This window comes from Myxocyprinus asiaticus, chromosome 5 (genome assembly GCF_019703515.2).
Source record: "Myxocyprinus asiaticus isolate MX2 ecotype Aquarium Trade chromosome 5, UBuf_Myxa_2, whole genome shotgun sequence".
NCBI lineage: Eukaryota > Metazoa > Chordata > Actinopteri > Cypriniformes > Catostomidae > Myxocyprinus > Myxocyprinus asiaticus.
Window position 1 is genome coordinate 13843324 of NC_059348.1, and position 17412 is coordinate 13860735.

A 17412-nucleotide genomic window follows, 5' to 3' on the forward strand; every position below is an offset into this window, starting at 1 on the left:
CATATCCTGTATTAACAATGGATAATATTGTATTATATCAGTTATTAACAATGGATCAAATTTTATTATTTATTAATCTGGGGTAATTATATATATATATATATATATATATATATATATATATATATATATATATATATATATATATATATATATTAATATAAGTGTTTGTTAGTTCATGTTAATTTCTAATGCATTAATGTTAACATATTTAACTTAGTTTATTTATTTAACTGTCTTGATTTGTTTGAAGTGTTTTCTTATGTTATATTAAACAAAATATTTTTTTTTCACATGTGAAGCACTTTGAGCTGCATTTCATGTTTGAAAGGTGCTGTACAAATAAAAATTATTATTATTATTATTATTATTATTATTATTATTATTATTATTAACTTGCCTACTTTCAACGAATACTACCTTATTGTAAAGTGTTATATCGATATCTAGCAAGATTCAACAGAAAATTAGAAGCAGAATAAAAAAGTAGATTTTACAAGTGAAAATTTTACCTGCTCATTCTAAATAGACTGCATGCTTTGGGATAATTTCAACTGTGAAAAAAGTTGTCTATTATAGCTACCAAATCATCAGAGTTGCTGAACGATTATTTGTTCACTTTACCCTGATTGCACAGGTCAGTGTGATTTCTAAAATTATTATTTTTCGTATTAAAAATATTGTTCCACCGTCCTTGGACAAATAACTGAACCCCAGAAGACCCCTGAGAGTTTCACGGAGCTGCATGTTATGGCAGAAACACACTGACAGCAAACGGTACGTGACGTGACAGAACAGACAGACAGTTCTTTCTAGAAAATGAAGTGAAATCTGCGCTGAACAGCAAGAGAAGAGAAAGATGAGATCTCACATCTGCACGAAACACTTTCATCTGGCCACTGAATTCGGTAAGTAATGACATATCGTGTCGTCGGATAGAGTACCTTCTGTGGAAGCTGAGGTAACATTTACATTTCATGTGCATGATACATTAGGTTCAAGGTTGAGTCAGAAGTAATTTGCATGCAAATATATGGTAGTTTTACTATTTTTGTTCCAAAAGGGGAGACTGTTTGAATTCACGTTGTTTCTGTCTATTTTCTATTTATTTGTTTTGTTGTTATTATTATTGGAATGCGAATGCTGTCATTCCTACCTACATGTTAATAGCATCACCCATACTGAAATCTTATGGATAGCTAAAACACATAGATGAGTTTCACTGATCATAAAATGTCACATACTTGTACATATACAGAACATATATTTTAAAATACTACACAACTGGACACTTTTTACATATACTATATATGTTCTTATACTGCATGGCCATATATCAGATTTCTTTATGGGTACTGAATATTTATTGGCAGTTATTGAACATAACATTTGCATCTAGTATTTTTCCTCTATATAAATTGTCTTAGATCATTTTTGTCATAACTGCACAGATACCTTCATGAATACATGACAGAAAGTGAGTATACAAAGTTTTTGTTAAGCCTGACACTGATGATCTTTATACTGAAGCCATTTCTTAGTAGGTTCGGCGGCATCATTAACAAGCAACTACCATGATAACTATAGTTTCTGCCAAAATACCATGTTACTACAATTATTGTTACTACTGTAAAACTGTAAATTTTCACAGGTAACTTGATATTAGCCAGCACATCTAGACTCTTCTCACAGTTAAATCGGAAACAGTAAGTTAACTTTATTTAGCTAAAATTGGTCTGTGCTTACCGAAATGTGAAACACAGCCCCCAGTGGCCAAAGCAGTAAGTGTTGTTGGGTGTATGGGCACATGTGAGCTCCGTTTTCCGGGTGTATTGTCCACAGAGGGGCGCCAAAAGCGAGTTGCGAGTTGTACAGGCTGTAATACATTGAAGAGGAATGCATATTTTATAAACTGTACCCCCCAACCCAAACCCCAAAACTAAACCTAACCATCAGTGGAGTGAAAATGTAATGTTAGAGGGAAAAATTCAATCTCCGAGTCACGCTTATCACTGATTATGTGAACGTGATTACTTTCGGGTTTCAGTGCGGGATGCGAACCCAGGTCTCCCACGCTCCCGATGCAAAAATGTCTGACAGTAGATGGTGCTTGATGGTGAGTTAGCATAATGTGGCCAATCCGAGGGTACTAGAACTCTCGGAAACAACGTGCAGACTTCCTGTGTGATTTTGTTGGTACATCATCAATTGAAAAAAAAAAAAAAAAAGCTATTGCAGAAAGGTTCTGAAAGCTTTTTACACTGTTTGAAAGACATCCCATATTACAGTGGTTCCCAACCCTGTTCCTTGAGGCCCCCCAGAACTGCACATTTTGTATATCTCCCTTTTCTGATGCACCCAATTCAGGTCTTGGATTCTCCACTAACGAGCTGATGAGTTGAATCAAATGTGTTTGATTAGGGAGATATCCAAAACGTGTAGTGTTGGGGGGCCTCCAGGAACAGAGTTGGGAACCACTGCCATATTATTTTGTTTTGATTATAAACATTAGTATAGATGATATTTTGGTGGAAACTGTGTTTATCTCGTTTGTAAGGGGTATGATAGGAATGGATGAACTTTTAAGTCTTGACTGTAGTTTGTTGCTCTGCGTTGTCAGCTTTTAGTGGTTTAAGCTGTCTTCATGTAGCTGTAAGAAGATAAAGTCATGAAATCAATATAAAGGCTTTAAAGTGTCACAATCAGTCAGTGTTCTTTTGTGGATCTTCAGTCATCTCTGGGTTGCATTCCTGGTACAACACATAAATCTGTCTTGAATACATTCCTTTCTAAACTGGACATTCATCTGATGTCCTTCAAGGTCCAATGGCCTGGAGGTTTAAAGGCAATGTTTTGGTCACATTCCTGTGTACTCACAACCTCATTCTTTCTCCCACCCTCTGAACATTTCTGCTCAGTGGCCTTAGAGGTCACAGACACTTCGGAGCCTAAGTCAAGAGCCAGCTATGAGAAAGCTGGACTCCTAAACATGAATTTGGTAATGAAACTGAAAGTGCACCCTAGAAAAGAAGGCCTCACTGTCAGCTCTTGGTCTGTCATGGCCATATAAATTTGACTTTGGTGTCAAGGTGAAGAAAATTCCAGCACGTTTTTATAATGACCTAGCTGAACTGGTTCTAAAAAAAAACTGTTACAGCCCATTTTACTTCTGTAATGTGATTTGCAAAATGTTGTACTTCTGTAATGTGACATATTTTACCAGGGAAAACAGGTAGGTAAAGACTTGATTTTATCAATCAAACTAGATATTCATCTGGAATTGGTTAGATCATTAAAAGTCCAGTATAGTCTCATGAAAGTTGACAACTATTAATTCCTACTAAATGTCTAAATCGTAAGATATCGTATGACTTTGCTTTTACAAAAAGGTTTGACTTTTATTCCCATAGAAATCAACCAGTCAACAAAATAATTTCAAATCGATACAACAAAGGCATCAAATATTTGCTAGCCTCCATTCCAACACTTTGTTTTAAGAAAGGGAATGTCAGTAAACAAATCTGGTCCCTCATTCTATATTTATTTATGTAATACAAATTATTGATGTATGTACATAGTCTGTAATACGCTTCCTTTGTCTCGTCCAAACCCTGATGTTTTTTTTACTTCTGTGGTACACAAAAGTTATTTTCCTATTAACAATCATCACCATTAAAATCATGGTTAGGTTTAGGTTAGGGGTTAAACTTAAGACAAATCGTAATAACACCATTCGTTGTTTTTTTTTTTTTGTTTTATTTTAATGGAAGTTGTACGTTTTTGTCGTACGTTTTGTCAATGCATAGCAGGGCCATTTCTGAGCTTATGGGGGCTCTAAGCGAAATCGTACTTATAACTTATAGGTATTAATCAAGATGGCAATGGTTAGGTATTAAGCTATACACTCTCTACACAATCAGTCTATAGTGGTAATATATTCGGGTTCCTCCTAATTCTAATTTACCACTCCAAGTGATTAGGCCACCAGACCAACTGGCTAAGCTGCCACTCCATCAGCACGAGCTTAGAACTTATGAAAGTGTGACCAGAGTTCTAGTTTGATTGGCTGCAAAGATGCAAGTTTGCTGGGTGGCCTTTCTGTGCTTGAGGCATGTGCAGTTGTGTCCCCTGGCAGAGCCTATAGGTCAGGGGTCTTGGATGGTGACCATCTGGACCTTTAGGGGGTGGTTTCCTAAGATGCTGCCTTTGTTTTCCCAAAACAATTGGAAGTTAATCTGGAGGAGATAAGAATAGCCTCTGTTACATCACCGCCATCAGCCCGTCTTCACATAGGATGTAAAGAGACATCTCTTTCTCCTTTTTTCTCTTTCTTGAAAGAGGCTTTGAATGACCAGCTTCCCTTTTTTTGTGGGGGATTGGAACAAAAAGTTTCTTACTTTTGTATCAGTCAAGGTTCTGATGTGTTGCTGCCATTTAGAGGGTTTGGTTACTAGGAACCATCATTTTAGGAAGTCAAATCCAAAATGTTTCATGCAAAAAGTAAAATACATTAAAAATGTTGTTAAAAATAATCAAGATGTATTCCACACTGTTTTCCACTAAATGAACTCAAGGGAGAATATTTAACCAGTAAAAAAACAGCAATATTTTCCTTTATTTATTTTTTACTTGAGTGTGTTTTCAATCAATTCATTGAACAGTTTGAACTGATTCTCTGTAATATATCACACTTAACAACTCTGTAGCAATTTGTGCTATTGACGCTACTATAATAATCTGTTTTAGCAGTCTCATGCTTGCAAGTCAAGAACTTAGAATAAAAAAGCGTATAAAAATCACTATGAATGCTACATTTGTCAACATTCACAATAAGTTTATTGTGGCAGCTCTAATTGTAACCTTGATTCTTTATTTATTATTTATTAATTGTGTATATCGCCCAGCCCTTCTACGAACTGGTACTATATTTGCAGACACTGTCTTGGTCTTTGAAAATCTTTAGTAATCATCATGTAAAATACTTGCTCCATATTTCATCTCCATTTCAAGCCTTTGACAGTTGTTTGAATTACACAATGTAGGGTCTTATCAACATCCAAACATCCATGCTAAAGTATACGCTTCGTAAACCAGCTGTCTTGGTTCCAAGGGCGCAGATTTGGCTTTGTGAAGAATTTACATGTTTCCATTGATCATGGTATAAATACTGTGTGGGTGGGGGGTAATCTACACCTCTGCTTGGTTCCATTTTGGCCTGTCAGCTTTAAAGACTGCCATGTCACTTCGCTTCCTGAGGGCCTTTCAGTCAGAGTTTAAATTCAACATTTAGCTTACCCATGTTTCCAATGGAGTGATTGAAAAGAGAGCCGTGGATTGTTTGCTGTTTGTTGGTTGCCAATGAGAATGCACTCCTTCACCCTAAAGCTCTTGTCCATGGTTATACATGACACTCTTTTGTCTCTGTGGGCCAGGAACCTGCAGGGAGAAGACAAAGGTTCTGCTGAAAGCTGCTTGACATCTCCTACACAGATAACACAGCTGAATGTTACTTAGACCCTCCATTGTTGATCGATTTTTTTATTTTTAGTTTTCCTGTTGCCAGGGCAATAGTTTATAAAATCTTCCCCTTTGTGATCTTTCATTAACTCTTTCTTTCTTTCATTCTTTCTTTCGTTCTTTCTTTCTTTCTTTCATCATTCTCATATCGTCTGTTTTGACATTGCTATGTGTATAGTAATATATCTCTCTGTCATAACAAGGTAAAGGGAATGAAGAAAAATCTAATATAAACAGCATTGGATATCAATAGTCAAGAAGGTCTGGCTTTCAGTATCCAGTATTGATCTATTGTAACACGATGATCAATCACTGGACAAAGAAAAGCAAACCAATCAGCAAAATCAGCATACAATTTTGTTGCTTTAATTACCATTACAATTATTGATGCAGTTTCTTTAATTCCCATCTGTTGTTGATTTATAATCACCTTTGGGCCACTTAATCAGTAAGTGTCAAATGCTTGGTGTTTATGCACTTTGAATATTGTTGTAGGTAACTATTATAGTAGGGTGAAGACCTGTCAAGAATACAGTGTATATACATACACAAATATATATATATATATATTACCTTAAAAGCAAAATAAATAACAGTAAGAAATACACATTACCGTAATGCAAAAAACAAAACAAAACGAATTCTCATTACTGTAATACAAATAAAATGAATTTATTACATAATTACAATAATGAGAATCTAATTAGAATAAGTGAACAAAAATCATCATCATAATTGTTTGTGAATAGAGATGATTATTATTATATAGAAAATTATTAGGATGTTAATGTGCCAAAAAATAGAAATAAAACAAGGATTAAAAATTGGGTTTGCATATCTGTTATCGGACACTTAAACACAAAAATAATCGTATCGGTCATTAAAATCAATATTGGTCGATCTCTATTTTTTTATGCATTGAAAGGCTGTTGGTAGATTATGTAATTGTAACAAAGGTAAGGCATCACCTCTGTTAATCAGCCAAGTGGACACTGTTATTAGCCGATGACAGATATTATAATGTTATTATTTTGAGTCTCTCTTGTCTCAGTGCTGCAGATTAGCAGAAGACTCTATGGCCACCAGTGACGTGCAGATGGCAAGATAAATAGATGCTCAACTAGCTGTTAAAATCCCTCCTATTGTTTTACACCCTCGATATAGATTTACCATGACTCAGGCAGCAGGTGCTTCTTTCTGTAGACAAACATCTTGGTCTCTCTTAAGCAGCAGCCTGTTCTACTGCATTTCATCCACAGTTATCAGTCTAGATATTAATTGCCACATTGAACCCTACAGTTAAATTCCATACTGAACATGTACTTAAAGTTTGTCGTTATAGTGCTCAGTTGCTTAGATCAGAGGCCAGTTTTGAATCCGTTTCAAAAAGCTTAATCTGTTTTAAACAGATCTGCCTTGAAATTTGGGATATAGACATACTACTCCAAGATCAGTGTAAAAATGTAGCACATGGAGCACAAATGAATTGGTGCTCACCCTTTCTCTCCTGTGAGCTGTGGCCATGGTTACCTGGTGATGGTCAGAGGTGGTTTAGTTGTCAGTTCGAAGGCTTCGGCTCTGTAGAGTTCAACAGCATTTATTTTTGCAGAAAGAAAATGTTTATTACAGTTATGTTGTTAGTTAGTAGAAGTGAAAAGAGATACTCCATTCACTGCCTTATGGTTTTATGTTGTTTTCTATAACTATTCTTTTAGCACCCATGGCTTGTCCAAGTATTTAATGTAAACTAGAAAGTATAATTGCTTTTACATTTCTAGTAAAAAAAAAAAAAAAAGGAAAAAAGTATGCAGTTATAAATACAACATGACAGAGGTATAGTGCATGGTATTTTGATGGGCAGAATATTTGGCAAATGGTAATCCATTTGGCATGTGTGTTTAATAAAAGGACACACTGCTCAGTCTCAGAAAAATTCCAGATTATACAAAGCTTATAAAAATTAGGCTGTGTATAACCCCGCGGACACAGAATTTCAACCCATGCCGTAGCCTGATGCGCATCACTCCAAAAATGTAACTGTCACGTCAATGCAGACCACAACTGTGATTGATCCGCTTTGTAACCAGGGATCCTCCAGCATGATTAAAAAGATATCTGAAATAGCTTTGCATTTTCTCCATGATATTTTAAGATCTACACATCATATCACTTTGTATTTGAGCTCATTTTAATCTGGAGCATCTGCTGCTTTTAGATTCTGCTTCTTAAAGTTTTACAAGCGAAAATGTGACAAAAAGCCTAATCTTTTTACAATTTACAAATTCTTTTACCCGTTATATATTTGGTCTGAATAACAGTATGCTTGTTTTAGTTTATTCGTCGAGACCTTTCCGATCTTAACGATGGTTTAAACTAAATTTTTTACAGTATTGCATACAGTAAGTGATCATATATTTTTATTACAAGTAGTGAAAACAGAACCCTTGTAATTTGTCAACAAAAAAAAACTTGTTAAGAGTTCTTCTTATATGAATTGTAAAGTCTACGTTTTAAAACAACATCTGTTTTGTGTTGGTCAAGTGAGTAGATATTAATTAATTTAATAATTAAACACTGCTTAAAGGCTACGGCATTGGTTCGATGCAGAACTATAAATCGGCCTTAACTCTCTATAGTACCAATTGTTTAATTTCTAGAACATTGAATTTTGCCATTCTCTCCAGTCTTTTGTCAGAATTATGAAAGATAATGATTTTTATTTTATTCATTTATTACTTTTTTATGGAGGCTTGACATGGCCACTTCATAACATTAGCCTTTCTAGTATTAAACCACTTCAGTGTGGATCTTGTGTCATGTTTCTAGTCATTCTCCTGTGACTGTCCAAGTGGTTTGCAGCAATTTTTCAACTTGGATTCTTCTGATTCAGAGTCTCCAATCAAGTAAGAGTTATTTTACTGGTGAATTAAATAATTATTTATTGTTAATTTTAATTGCATTTTGCAGTAATTGGTGACAATAAATCACAACAATTTCAAGTGTAATAGGCCTCCATTGTGTTTCCAAGCTGTAACACAATAAATGGTGAAAAAGTCCAAGGGTGTAATGGCACACTACTAACCGACCGTTCCTTGAACTCTTATAATTGTTCTAAAAGGTTCCTAAAAGGCTTGTTTTGCTCTCTGATTTTTTTCTGTCATAAACATGACGTAGGTCTGAGATTGAAAAGTGTCATACACTCATAACTACATGCTTGATTTTAATCTATTTAGCCCTGCTAAGTTAAAGTGGCCAATGGCCTATTGCCCCCTCCCACCTGATGACCCTGGGAATCAGCGCTGACCCCTGTCCTCTACCAGGAGTCTCATCAGCTGCAGTGGAGACCTGGCTGCCTTGTAAACTTTTAACCTGTCCTCTTCTTTAATGACAGGGCAAGAAACTCTCTGCTTTGCATTGTCTTCTCCTCCCTTGAGTAAAAACAGCAGAGGGAATACAAGCTGGGTTGTTGATGGGTTTAATAGGAGCCAAATGAGGCAGTGAAATAATGTATTTTCCCATTATTCTCTTTAATAGCATACTAATGTGAGCAATGAGGAAGTTAGAAGTTAGAAAGATTGGTTAAAAGACATTTAATGAATGTTATGTGATGGGTCCAGTGACTGTATTGATCTTATTTATTGATTTTATTGTATGAGCTCACATTAATTAAGAGACTGCATGGAGTAGTTGTACCTTTTAAAAAAGAAGTAATGATGGCAAAAAGTTGATTAAAAAAATTGAAAACTTTAACCGAAAATATTGATAATGATTAAAATATTTGGATTTATTTGGATTACCAGCTGACAATCTTTTTTTTTTTTTTTTTTTTTATAAGACAAAATCAATGTATAGCCCACAGGTGTCCCTTCTGAAGAGTTTCATTATTCAGCTCTGAAAAGACAGTAAAATAAATTTAAAAAAGTGTCAGCCACACAGTCTGGGGTTTGGATTCGACAATGTCACACAATTGGATCAATGTAGCTAATTTGACAAAAGATCATGTCCCCTCCCCCCTCTGAATGGAGATGTCAAAGGTTGCTGACCTCTTGCTTTCATGTGCATTGATTGTTTCTCAGGAGGTGGGCTTCTCTCCTCCAGAGCCCTTCACATCAGCTAATATATCTTTGTTTGGACCTGGAAGCTGTTGTCTTACATTTTCGTCACTCCATTTTTTAAGGTGGCAAATTTTACTGTAAGAGAAAGCATCACCAACAGCAAAATAAAACATGCACATTTTGACAGTACTAATTCCTAACACCATTTCAAGGAAATGATTTATACTAAATATTCAACATATTGTACATTTTAGAATAAATGTTTTATTTGTATTAAACTATCTATTGTAAAAATGTATTCATTATAATTACAATTAATTATCAAATTAAAATTAAATGTGTGTGTGTGTGTGTGTGTGTTAGATGCAATGCAAAGGGGCGCTGAATCATGCTAAAGTTGGCGATCAGACAAGTGCCAGAATGTTAAAGGGGGCACCAACATTGATATTGCCAACCCCCAATCGTAAATGGGTAGTTGCGCTCAGTTTGTTTGATAATCACGACCAACTCTCAATAGCATGGGTTTTGGGGTGGGGACTACCTGTTTGTCTGACCAACAGAAGTGTGTCTGGGACACCTGTTTGAAAACAGACATCATTTTTGCAGTTGTGATCTGTGATTTTAGTGGTCCAGAATTTACATAAATTAGACGGCCTTTAAATCACAGGATAGCACAGTGCTTTAAGGAAGTGTGGCTCTTTTTAAGTAGAGTACCGTTTAAAAGGAAGGAAGAACACAGATTTAGCACAGATGGATGTGCATCTCCTCGTCATGTCGTGGTTACACCAGCCCCTGAGCAGCAGTACACCCTTATCTGGAGCAGATGGGAGCTGGACCTCCTCCTCATCTCCTTCAAAAGACTAATATCTGCAGCCACCTCAGCGCACCCAGCTTATCTGCTCTGGCCTCCAGTCATTTGTCAGCAAACATGTCTGGAAACAAAGCTTGAAGGAAGACTTGTCAGGGTGAAGGTGGAGAAGGCCGTGTTGAGTACAGTGGAGGGTGCTGTAGCACAACGCCTGATTAGCAACACTGATTTAAATAGAGCCAGAGGCTTCTAGATATGTCATAAAAAGAGGTGCTTGTCTTACTGTAAATATAATAATAATAATTCAAAAGTAGAGTTCTGTAGATTTGATGAGAGAAGAATATATGACAAAACTTGCTACTACAATGCTAAGGTGTTTTGGGTGCTTGTTTTGTGGTTGCTACGTTGTTGTGGGTGGTTGCTAGGTTGTTGTAAACATAAGAGCCCATATTCTGGTCTCTAGATATGTCTCGAATACATCCTTCAGTGTAAGTCAATTAGATGTTTTTGCTTTTATTATAGTTCACCAGGCAAAAACCCAGCCTAATCTCATGAACATTTTTTGACCGTGCCAACATTTTTGCTAATTGAATTTACGTGCTTCATTACACGTCACGCTGGAGTTTCCCAGTGAAATGTCCAGTGGGGGGCACCAAAAGCGAGTGAAATGGTGTCGTAATTAGACAAGGTTTTTAAGGTGAATATTAGATGGAGGTTTTAATGAGTAAAACGTACCTCCCTAACCTAACAAATAGTGTTTTAAAATCAAGTGAGAGGTAAACAAAACCAACATCCTTACCCTTAACCAACATGTAAACCTAACTGATAGTGTCTAAAAACAAAATACAAATTGAAAAGGACATTTTCTGAAACAACTACGTCATTAGGTGTTTCTTCTATGTCACTTCCAACTCACATATCAGTTTGCGTGTTTGGCTGGGCTTGATTCGTGGACTTCAGAGTTCAACTATCTGGTGAGCTACCACGCAAGCTAATCACATTGGAATAAGTGTGTAGATGTAGGTGGGTCTTTAATACAAGCATTAAAATGTGTCATTTTTCAAATGCTGCATTATACAGTAGTAAAAGTGTTTTGATATCATAATATAGCAGTAATAGTGCAAAAAAATAAATGTTAATAAATTCATACTCCGCTGTTGTAGTCGTGATTTGTATGAAAGTGAATAAAACACACAGTTGTTGTAGCGCCTCTTTTGTTAATTTTTACCAAGAAACTGCGTGAAAATGTAGAACGCGGAACTTAAAAGTCAGTAAAGCTTATATGATATGGTACTTTTTTTTTCATAGAGAGAACAATTCACACAAATATTTTGTCCCTGAGGTTTTGCAAACCCTTTCAAATTACAAAAAATCCTTGAACAGAATTTCTGCCACTGAATTCTATTTTTACAACTAGTTTAAAAAATAAAGCTATTGTGTCTAACTTTTCATTTATAAAATACTCCTATCTAGGCTTATTATGTAGAGACAACTATAAGTAAACCATCCGTTCGTTGATTTTGCTGAAAACTGTTAACACTGTGGCTATTTGGTGCTATCAGAAATTGCTCTGTTTATTTGAGCGGCCTGTCCAGCTCATCTGTTTGTTCAACCAATGGCAGATGGTGGGGTGTATTCAGGAAAGCTATTTGAAAAGAATATTTATTTTTCCAGACCTGTGAGATGGCGCTATTTGCATGAAAATTACACACTTCCAATTTAATGAACCTAAAATGTTACTAGATTTACTAGTAGTAATCATAAGAGAGCTAAAAGTACTCTTTGACTGTGGGTTAGACTACTGAAAGCTGTCACCAAAAGCAGCCAGAATTGTGGCTGATGATTAATCGGCATAAAAATAATTGCAGCTAATGGTTTAATAGTCTGTTTTGTTACAGTAAACGCTTAAACAAGCTTATAAGCATATAAGCAAATTCACAATAATTGCAGTTATCTCAAAATTATGATTTGATCAAATAATCGCAATGGGCCTAGTTAGACCTGAAGACTGGTTTAACATAACCTTAAGCAAAAAATAAATAAATAAATAAATCTGTACTTGGCAGGATGGCGAAGTAATTTATTTTAGCACATGGTCTGTGATGATACTTTCTCTACACAAATGCATTTTTACATTCCTTGGAGGTTCTGGATGGACCTTACAAACTTGCCGTTTATCCTTAGAAATGGTTCACAAGGTTCCTTCACAGTGAGAAGGTGATAAACCTCCCGCTCTATAATTGTTTGTGTTTCCACGCACTGTTTTGTTTCAACTGAGAGTTCTGTCCAAATGTTTTAGCATTCTTCGACCTTTTTGGTGCTCTACATGAAGCCTTTCACACACTCGGTTAAGCCCAAGGTCAGCAGTGCTTCTGGCTCAAGCGAGATGGGGTGAGGGGTGGGGAGTGAAAGCTTATGTGGGCGGGCTGACTGGCCAAAGTCACGGTGACCAAGACCCAGAGTAGGACTCCACATTCTAGCTGAGAGAGAGAGATAGAGAAGGTCTTTGACTTTAGATTCTAGCCTGATCTCTGAAAAAATACTGTCACTGCAAATAGTACAAATAAATCTGGGTCAATGCAGAGACTTTTTAACAATTAGTTCAAGCTGTTTCACCTTTAGACTCCCACTATTGCTGGAAATGAAGGATTTCCCTTATATATCATTGTGGCTGTCACAGCAGAGTGGCTATTTTTGGCCAAATTACATGAAAACTGTTGAAAGCCGACTTTTGTTTTATATACTTTATACTAGACTTATTAATGATTATAAATAACTAATTATTAGTTATTTTATTATTTAATTAGGTTTTGGCACTTAAATGCAAATTTGATTTGTGGTGCTCACTAAGGCATTAAACTTTGTCACATAATTCATTACGCATCGGTGAATGAATGATACTTCAAAACTGACGCATCTACTTTTTTAAGCAATTGGACTTGACGGACAATAAAAATGTTGCAAAAATCGCAAAGATTGACTTTGCCATATCATTACATATCATACCTGTTTACACCTGGTATTAAGATGTGTCTCAGCTGATCCATTCAAATGCGGTCAGATGAGACACATCGTTGTTTCTATCTGATATTACCTTGCATCTCAAACGTGTCTATTGTGACCACTTGTGTTCGAATTTTGAGGAGAGGGTCTCTGATTTCATTACAACATACATCAACCACTCTGTCAGTGTTCTATGGCATGATAATAAAACACAAAATAAAAGTCCTGGAAGGCTAAGAAAGCATAAAAAAACACTTGCGCACTGTTTCTCCCTGATGCAGTTGAAATTTCATCTAAACACAACGCAACATTTCGAGCAGACCAGCCAGGTCTCCTAAGCAACCAAATTGGCCCGTTTGCTAGGTAGGATAGAGTCACATGGGGTAACCTCCTCGTGGTCATGTTTAGGGGTTCTCGCTCTTGATGGGGCGTGTGGTAAATTGTGCGTGGATCGCGGAGAGTAGCATGAGCCTCCACATGCTGTGAGTCTCTGTAGGGTCATGCACAGTGAGACACATGATAAGATGCACAGATTGACGGTCTCAGAAGCGGAGGCAACTGAGACTTGTCCTCCACCACCCGGATTGAGGTGAGTAACCGTACCACCATGAGGACCTACTAAGTAGTGGGAATTGGGCATTCCAAATTGGGAGAAAAGGGGATAACCCCCCCCCCCCCCCTACCAAAAAAAAAACATTGCCCTTTTGTTTAAAGAGTTAGGATGACCAGGCGTCCCAATAACCGGGACAGTCCAGATTTTACACGTCGTGTCCCATGTACCAACGGACTTACAATTGGGATGCCTTTAGTCCAAAGACTCTTAGCTATAGTTTGTTTGATTTAAATACGAGTTTTAATTTGACATCTCTGTTTCATGCATTTTCTGACATGAGACACCTGTAAGAATCGCTCACTGCGCAAAACGCCTCGCACATCTACTGCTATCTGTCTGCCTAGGAAATAACTGTGCGATCTGACAATTTGAAAAGCGCATACTGAAGAAGTCATGTAGATATCCATGTATATGCTTTTTCAAATTGTCTGATCGCACAGTTATTTCCTTTTTAAAGCCGCACTTAACGGCAAAGTTAAAATTCTTGTTTTAACGCAGTGTTTGATTGACAGGTAGAACCACTCAAAAAAACATATTTTTGCCTATTTTTAAGATTTATGTATTTCAATTCCATAACAAAATTCATCAAATTAAATTGAGTAATCTTTAATAAATTTATACTAATACAACTTGAATAAATTGAAGTTTTATATACAATTTAGTTAAAAAAATTGCTTAATCTATTTTGATGAGTTTTATTTTGTTTTGTTTTTTGTTTTTGTTTGTTTTTTTTTGTTTTGTTTTTATTTTTAGTGTAGAACTTGTGCTTGGGAGTAAAAAAAAAAATGATCCACTTGCATCATGTATATGCCATTATAATGGATGTGACGCCCCTGAATGCAGCCCTAGTATTTGTAAAATGAAAATAATGATGGATAAAAATAGACCATGACGGAAAGTTTTACAGCTCAGGTTATAAGAGTGACGGATAAAGATTTTTTCTAGCGCAACCTCTGCATGTGCGGTCAGTTATTTGTAGTTACATAGCCAAAGTTTTTGTAGCAACACGTCATAATTAAATTAGTAGCCTGCATGTTGCAACACTTTATTTAATTCATTATACAATTGTTTATTCTAGCCAACTCGTATTGTCATGGTCATCTGATCACCTTATTTGGAAAGTGCAGAGCAGGATCGGAGAGTCCAATGGTGGTCCAAAAGAGAGAACAGTCAGCACCCTTACCCAATTCCTATTCTGTCACTAAACATTGAAACATAATTCATGAATTCAGTTATTTGTCGTCGCATAACGATCTGAGACAACTTTCCCATTTAACAACATTGTTATTCTCACAGCTTCTTCCCCTCACGCACGCATACACTCACACACAAACACAAAAACCAGGCGAGCTCAATTTAGTTCACAGATATGGTAACATGTTTGTTAAAATTGTGTGTCCACTCAAATCCATGTTCATGTTGCCTAAACATTAATTTAGAATACCCTTTTTTTTAGCATACGCTTCTATCCAAAGCATTGGAACTCTTTTTTTTATACATTTATCAGTGGGACACGGATACACAGGTTCTACAAAATTATATACAGTAATGTTATTAAATAGTATTAAATAGTTATTAAAAAAGTCAGAATAGCCTTGTGATGTGACCTGCTATCTCTCATGCGTCATCCATTAGAGGCAACACCTCGCAAGAGCACCAATTATGTGCCCAGCAACAAGTCTCTACTGCATATGGTATGCATAGTTTACAGTGGTGAGTGGTAGTTCAGGACAATATTTAATACAAATTTGCAGAGAGGCCCCGACTCTCAACTCTAATTGTGGCTGATAGGATCAGTGTTGCCAATTATTTCTCATGGGAAGTCGCCAAAGGTTCGCTGAAATGTCGCTAAAAGTAGCTAAATTACGTGATGATGTCATTTATTACGTAAGACGTCAAATTTACATATGTAAATGAATTGCCGTAAAGAGCTACGGCAATTCTTTAAAGGTGTAGAACCAGATATTTGTTTGTTTTTTAATTGAACTAATGATTTAACAATTAGTATTTAACTACTAATCATTTATCTATCACTAATTGTACTTGTCAAACATTTAGACAGTGAGGGATTTCTATTTATTTATTTAATTTTTATTTCTTTTGTTTTGTAATTAAACTGCATTATTGAACAATGACAAAGTCCAATATTATCCTAGCAATAGCAACCAGGGGTAGGCAGCCGTGTAGTGTTGAGGATCAGTATGCCTGATAATGCCTCACGGAGATAATATGTAATATATCTTTTTTTTCTGTTGTGTGATGCTGAACCATCAGTGTGTATTACTTGTGCCAGTGTTACTGTGTCACAATGACTTTTTGACAGTGACACCTCATCTGTTCATATCACTTATCTCTATACTTCATTATAGATCAGGGGTTCATATCCATTCCATTCTCTCTCTCTTTCTCTCTCTTGCCCTGCTAGATAATTTCTCAATGCTCTTCTGTCACTGTAGGCTGACATTTCTTTTCTAAACAGAGAGCATGCATGTGAATTGAGGTTGAGATTGTCGCAACAAATACCAACAGCATGTAAGCTCATCAGTCATTCGATTTATAGAACATCAGTATGCACATAAATTTAAACTGCTGATGACTTGCAGATCAGTCATACGATAGAGCTGATGTTTTTTGTGTCGCCAGATGTGGAAGAATGTCGCTAAAGCAGACTTAGCAAAATTGTAGCTAGTCGCTAGATGGCTCTTTTACTCGCTAAGGGTGTCAAAAAGTCACTAAACCTAGCGACAAAGTGGCTAAGTTGGCAACACTGATTTAAGGCCGAAACATACTTCACGCAAGTACACGAAAGCAGACGTGAGCGCTAGGCCAACGCATGGTTCCGTTGTACATACTTTACGTGCGCTCTTGCATTGCCCTGGCGGTTACAAACCTCACACCACAAGGGGGCAATAGAGTTCTTTTTTAGGTGCCACGAAACCAAATTACAGAAATTTGACTCTGTGGTCCGGTGATTTATGAAATCAAAAAGCCATCCCAACATGTCCAAAATGACTGGATATCCATAGCTAGTTGCGGAATCTCTACTGCGGACGCTTTTCCATTTCTTCCTGACTCAGACAAATCAGTCCCGTAGTTATTTCCATTTTCTCTTTACAGTGTTGTTATCAGAATTTAAGGAAGCTGCAATTTCTTGCCAAGCATTTTCAATCGCTGTTTTATTCGAATGGAGAGGGGACGAGTGGTCATAAATATGTTTGTATAATCTAACTTGTTGTTGCGTTCACGTACTTGCGTGAATTATGTTTGGTCCTAAGTTGGCAACACTGATTAAGGCAGTACAGAAGACAGGGCAGCTTGATCAGTCAGATAGAAGGGGCAATTCAGTGCCGCCCACATGTGCAAATCAAATATTCAAGCCGTAAACAAATTTTTTAAACACTGAACAAAATGAAAAA

At 36.4% G+C, this 17412-nt stretch overlaps 1 protein-coding gene across 1 annotated transcript in view; it reads left to right on the forward strand.

Annotated features, from left to right (window-relative positions):
* The first annotated feature begins 768 nt into the window (after positions 1 to 768).
* Positions 769 to 17412, forward strand: part of LOC127441624 (GREB1-like protein) — an 89386-nt gene continuing 72742 nt past the window's right edge. Inside the window, exon 1 of the mRNA XM_051699234.1 lies at positions 769 to 908. The gene's annotated coding sequence lies outside the window, so the exon portion shown is untranslated. The remainder of the gene's footprint in view (positions 909 to 17412) is intronic.